Below are 6,667 nucleotides of genomic sequence, written 5' to 3'. Positions count from 1 at the left end.
CAAAGCATCAGATGCAGTGGTGTAAAGCACGCCGCCACTGGACTCTAGAGCAGTGGAGACGTGTTCTCTGGAGTAATGAATCATGTCTGTCTGGCAATCCAATGGACAAGTGTGGGTTTGGCGGTTGCCAGGAGAACGTTACAATTTGAAATGAATTAGAGTGGAGACTGTGAGCCAGGCCTTCTCGTTTAGTGCCCGACCTCACAAATGCGCTTTTAGAAGAATGGTCAAAAAAATCCCCATGAACACCCTCCTAAACCTTAAGTTGAAGTTGTTATAGCTGCAAAGGGTGGGCCAACTCCATATTAAACCCTACGGATTAAGAATGGGATGTCATGTTCATGTAAAGGCAGGCATTCCAAAACTTTTGGTAATATACTGTATATGTTATTTCAGCCTTAATTCTAGTAACAAACATGCTTTAATAGTTTTAGTCACTGATAATGACCCTGTCTCAGCCTGTCGTGTGAAGGAGAAATGCAGTCAGGGTGATCGACGATCCAGACAGGCCCAGGCCTCTGCCAGCGTTATGCCACATATTCATGAAAAAACGAGCCATTATCTTCAAAAGCCGTCGCCTGGTGACTCACAACATGGCCGGGACTTCGCTGCTCCGCAGACTTGCTGCATTCCACAGCTCATTCCACAGAGTACAATAACTTCCTGGAATTCTTCGAAGCCTGGCCGACGGAGCCAGGGCACTTCCTGTTGTCCTTGCTGTAGCACTTCCTGCACGGCCAGCGCGATCAGGTTCTGTTGCTATGGTAAAGAGCAAACACCTCCAGCTCCAGAGTTCGGTCTTGAGGCAAACATCCATGCATGACATGAAACAGGATTATACATCAAGTTGCCACTGTCCGTCGATGTTTTCTAGAAGCGTACATTCGGGTTTAAAGAGAAGAAAGACTTAATTTGATGACACGCCATCATCTCTTATAATACTAACTGATTGTGTTTTGATTTCGCTGAGGGTGACATACAGTACTCCTGTTCAGAAATTTGGGCTCAGAAGCTTTATTCCTGTGATCAAAGCTGAATTTTCAGCATCATTACTCCAGTCTTCAGTGTCATGTGATCCTTCAGAAATCATTCTAATATGCTGATTTGCTGCTAAAGAAATATTTCTGATTATTATCAATGTTGAAAACAGTTTTGTTGCTTTATATTTTTGTGGAAACCATTTTTTCAGGATTCTTTGATGAATAGAAAGTTCCAGATACAGGATCATTTTAAAACCTCCCTGAGGCTAAGGTATAAACACAAACACACACACACACACACACACACACACACACACACACACACACACACACACACACACACACACACACACACACACACACACACACACACACACACACACACACACACACACACACACACACACACACAGTCTGTTGAGAAATCACTGTGAAGTTTGCCTTGGGCTTCACTGTAGATCACGTATGCCAGAGAAATTCACAGGAGGAATGATTAGTGTAAATGTGTTTGTTTGATGTTCCTTTATATGTGGTTTGCTAGTGCTTTCAAAAAGCCACACGTATATATGCAGTTTGTGTGTGTGTGGTTTCTTTAATGCATGTATGTATTTAAGTGTGCATTTTCTCTCTCTCTCTCTCTCTCTCTCTCTCTCTCTCTCTCTCTCTCTCTCTCTCTCTCTCTCTCTCTCTCTCTCTCTCTCTCTCTCTCTGTGTGTGTAGATTGCACACAGTATGAACATGCATACTAGCTAATTTTGCCGTCCTGCCAAAGTTCTTACAGCATACGTCAAACTGCGCTAAAACATGTTCAGTCATTTGCATTTTGGAACTGAACTGCTCATCAACAGTTTCCTCAACTCTCCTAAAATACTTCATTAGAATATAAAATCAGTTCCAAACTCATAACACAAGATAATATTTCATGTAACTGAATTGTTTCTACAGATCTTGCTTATCTTCTGGCACATTCCTGCAGATATTATGCAATGCTGGAGCTGAACTCGCGCCAGGATTTTGGAGACCCTCCTTCCGCTGGACTAAAGCCATCACTCCAAACCATGCTGATGGCCCAGAGGATAACACACTGTCTGCTGTGCCAAAAACATCTTGCAGGTTCTCATTTGAAGTGCTTTTTTTATTATATCACTTTTTTTCTTGTGAATTCATAGTATACAATTATCAAATTCCTGCAACACATTAGAATCAGACAAACATATGAAGCAGCACAAATACAAAGTTCTGACAGATGGCTGATAGATCCCTAACTCACTGCTCAACCTTCAAATACTTGGTGAGCATTTACTGTAATGATTGCAGTGCACTTTCAGAAACCCTTCACCTTCCCCAGCTCCACATGTGTAGATCTGCTATGGTTAGATCATGTGTGCTATAATGTACAGCAGCAGCATGTCTTACTTACTCACAGCAGTCAGTCCTGTAATTGCTCTGCAGCAGCAATTACTAACAGCAGCAGGAGATATTCTGCCAAACATATCAACACTGTCACACCCAAGCCAAACACTCTGCGAGTTGTCATAACAGAGCTGTATTAAATATTAATAATAATAAAAAATGTTACCAAAGTACCAAATCAGCATATGAGAATGATTTGTGAAGGATCATTTGATACTTAAGACTGGAGTAACGATGCTGGAAATTTGGCTTTGATCACAGGAATACATTACATTTTAAAATATATAGACATAGAAAGCTGTTGTTTTAAATTGTAATAATATCTCAAAATATGGTTTAATATTTCTTTTAAAAAATAATGATCATTTTAATTAGAATAAGATATTTTACTGTGAGTTTAAATTACCCTCTCACACCACTTGTGCATTGAAGAGAAAATATGATTAAAAGAAAGATAGACAGATGTTTACAAGCAAATTACTTTTTTTTTTTGGTAAAAGGGAATTCAAACGTTGTTGCTTGATGGCAGGGTGTTGTGGGCAAAGAGCCTGCAGATTGTTTATTGGTCTTAGCTGGTCTGACGAACATATTAATGGTGATGGCATGTAATACCTCTGTAAACTGATGTCAATGTGGATGCGGCACGGCAACTTCTGAGAGCTGCGCTGAAGTTTAGTAAGCAGAGGTGAAATGTTTCAAGCCCTCATGAAAATAAGAGATGAAAAAATCCCCTGACAGCCATAGTGGAGCTTGGTTTCGGCAGATGATAATGGATTGGAAAACATCCTCTCCTTTGCATTCGCTAACACCGTGTATGGTGAGCCATGAGGGACATGATTCTACAGCCATGCAGTAAACAAGCTGGTAGAAATCTGACCTGCCATATAAAGATTCCACCTGTTTGTTTATCTGTCCTCGCTTGGTTTATGCCTCGACATCTCAAGAACTTCATTTCAGTGATGCAAATTCTTTCTTTCTTTCTTTCTTTCTTTCTTTCTTTCTTTCTTTCTTTCTTTCTTTCTTTCTTTCATTTTACCGAAAAACCTGTCAGTGATCAGTTTTCACTTTCACATTTTTTCTAAGTGTAAAGAACAGTTTAATATTCGAAAGAACCTATATGTGGAATGGAAAGGTCCCATCGATGTTAAAGTTTTGTCATGCTATTATGATAATAATAATAATTTATAATATATGTATTATGCCTGTATTATTTTGCCAAATAAGACATGTTCCTGGGTCAGTACATTTTTTTTTTGATCCTGAAACAATCCAAATGATCTGAAACACCATGTGTTTGGATTATCTGAAACAACATTTACCCTATCCCTAAAAATGCAACATGAAATGGGAAATTGATCAAAAACCTTAAGCTCCATTTCACCTTGCTCTATTTGTTGTTGCTGATGATGTTTTATCCATCTATACTAACTTGCATCTTAATATAATTGGTGAAATCATTGTACAGTCTAAATATATGTTGTACCCAAGTCTATTAGATTTACGTATGTCCTACAGTGTGATTTGTGATAATCTTATATGACTGTTGAAATCTGAAGTCTGTATCAGGCATTAACTTCACTGTAAACAAGTCTGTAAAAATAGGGCATGAATATGAAGGAATTTTCCATATTTTACAGGTATTTTACCTGTATTTTGAATTATACATTGCATTAGTTTGTGTTTTAAGGGTTAACGAAAATTTCCGTAAAATTACTGAATAATGTACTGGCAGAACATTTCATTTTCCGTTTTAATTTTTTACAGTGTTGACATAAACTGTAAACTTTTCCCTCACATCTTATTGGTTGATTGGAATGTTGATCCAGGAATATGTTAATGAAATCACATTCATTAACCAATAGCAACATTTTAAAGGTTAAAGTGTATGTAAGATTGTGGCCAAAACTGGTACTGCAGGTGTATCCCCCTCTCCCCATCCCCCCTGATGTGAGGTTTCCAGATTGGCTGCACGATCAGCAAGAACGTTTGTAGCTGCAACTGTGGTAACTAGAGCAAATCTGGCAACCCGGATGCTGAAACACTACTGGTCGATAGGTGGAGGGCGGAGCTTCAGGCCAAAACATGTCAACATCAACATCAGTTGAGGGCTGCAACAACAACTTTTAAATGACAATGTCCTGGCCGAACTACTGTTGTCAGTGATATAAGTATTTGAAATTAACACGATTTCTGTCACTAACATGACATACCCGGGCCATTTTATGATTAATTGAAATACATTTCTTACATACAGTTCCTTTAACTTCTTTCTTTGTTTGCACTTTTGCATTTGACCTTTCTCCATCCTGTGTGAACCCTGTAAGCAGATTAGTGAATATGAGCCGCATGGCATGCTGGTATTTTTGATGAGCACATGTGACTGATTTGCCCAGTCCGGTGTGAATTGATTGGCAGCTCTCGTACGGTAATCCCATGTGGGTGTTCGTGACTTCACACTTTGTAAGAGTCGTCCCGCATACATTCGGCGCTCTCTGTGCAATAACTGTGAACACTGCAGCTCACCATCCTTGACGCATCCCGTCTTAATGGCGTGAGTCCAGGAATGAAGCGTGCAAAGAGATTGGCTTCCCTAATCCCCTATGCAACCAGACATGGGCTCAGCAAATATTTACACACCCCGGGGTCTGAGATGCAAAATGTAACCTTTGCCTCAGTTTCTGCCAAAAACGCAAAGTGACGTGCTCGTCTACGGTGTCACAGGATGGTGTAAGGTCTGAAGATGTTCCTCTAGGAATCTGGGCTCGCTTTCAAAACCACATCGCCACCCACTGTCCTACTTCCAGTCAGAGCTGTTTGCGTCATTGTGACATGAAAACAGAGGGCATGTAATTCACATGGACGTGCTATTAAAGATCATTCAGATTTACATGATGAGTTTTTTTGGAAGGCTACTTGGCTCTGTTCTGTCTACCTGTCGATCTTCTGACTGGCACGTGTTCAGCATACCGGGCTTGTTTTTATAGACAACGTTGCCTCTACATGCCTTTCACAGAATTAGCCTTGGAGAAACATTATAAAAGATCTCCCTGACATTATCTACAATAAATATTGACCCATCTGAACAATTTACTAGTTGGTAAAATGAATAGTCCATCTTAAAGAAGCTATATATAATTAGATAAATTTAGGGCCATATGCACAGACAACTAGGCTATGTTTATAAAAGTTTTTAAACTTATATACATATATATATATATATATATAATTTTTATTTATTTAAAAAAATTGATTCGTGCCTTAAAATATCTTGAATGAATACACCCTTGTTGCTTAGTATATGCGGCGCATATATGAATATGCAAATTAGCCCGCCCCCACTCACTTGCACGAGCTCTCAGTCGGTCAACCGAGGTAAACGCTTCCCAGTGTTGCTCTACACAACGTCGGACACATTACGGTACATTTTTATGATTATCCTTTTCCTTGACTACTTTATTAAACAGCTAATAATGTGTTGCTGATGTTACACAAACAATGTTCTTGTTTACCATCTCAGTCTGCCTCTAGTATCAGACAGCAGGCCTGGCCTATCCCCATAAACATTATGAACAGGCCTACTGGCCAGCGTATATAGTTCATCATAACATCATATACATAGCTCACCCGTTATATTGCTGACTCTACCTAGTTTTTCAACAGAAAAATATACAGAGATAACCTGGCTTCTCTATAGAATAGTTAAACCCTGGCATGTTGACATGTTTGTTACAAAGTAGTCTGACTGACGTCAGAAACACCTGAGGCTTTCTGTTTTTGCTTCTTTGCTGTTTTAAAGAGAAAATACTCTAGCAATGGTGTTCAGTTGAGCCATGAATGTGCACATGTTTTTTCTTAAAGCATATTAAAAACACCACGCAGACATATAAACAACATTGAAAACGTACAACTTCTTTAACAAGCTAGCAATGACACACTAATGCACAACACGCACTCGGAGCAATTGCATTTACAGAATATTCTCTGAATTCATCCATTTTAAGGCAAAACTGAAATACATTTCTTTAATTTGGCATAAATTATAAATAAAATTTATATTTGATAGAGAGACAAGAATGTAAATTAGGTTGAAGAATACAGATGTCAGACATGCAGCAAGCTCTAGCTGTCATGAATGAGCTGTGGTTTGTCTGGGATCAGTCGAGTTGACAGCTGATCCATTTGAACTTGTATCAGCCTGTTTGGAAATATACTTAACATGCATAGAACATCACAACCACAGTCTGTTCTTTCTCTTATTACAGGAAAAACTATTT

This window comes from Pseudorasbora parva, chromosome 19, assembly GCF_024679245.1.
Source record: "Pseudorasbora parva isolate DD20220531a chromosome 19, ASM2467924v1, whole genome shotgun sequence".
Taxonomy (NCBI): Eukaryota; Metazoa; Chordata; class Actinopteri; order Cypriniformes; family Gobionidae; genus Pseudorasbora; species Pseudorasbora parva.
Note: the sequence above shows the minus strand (reverse complement) of the source record.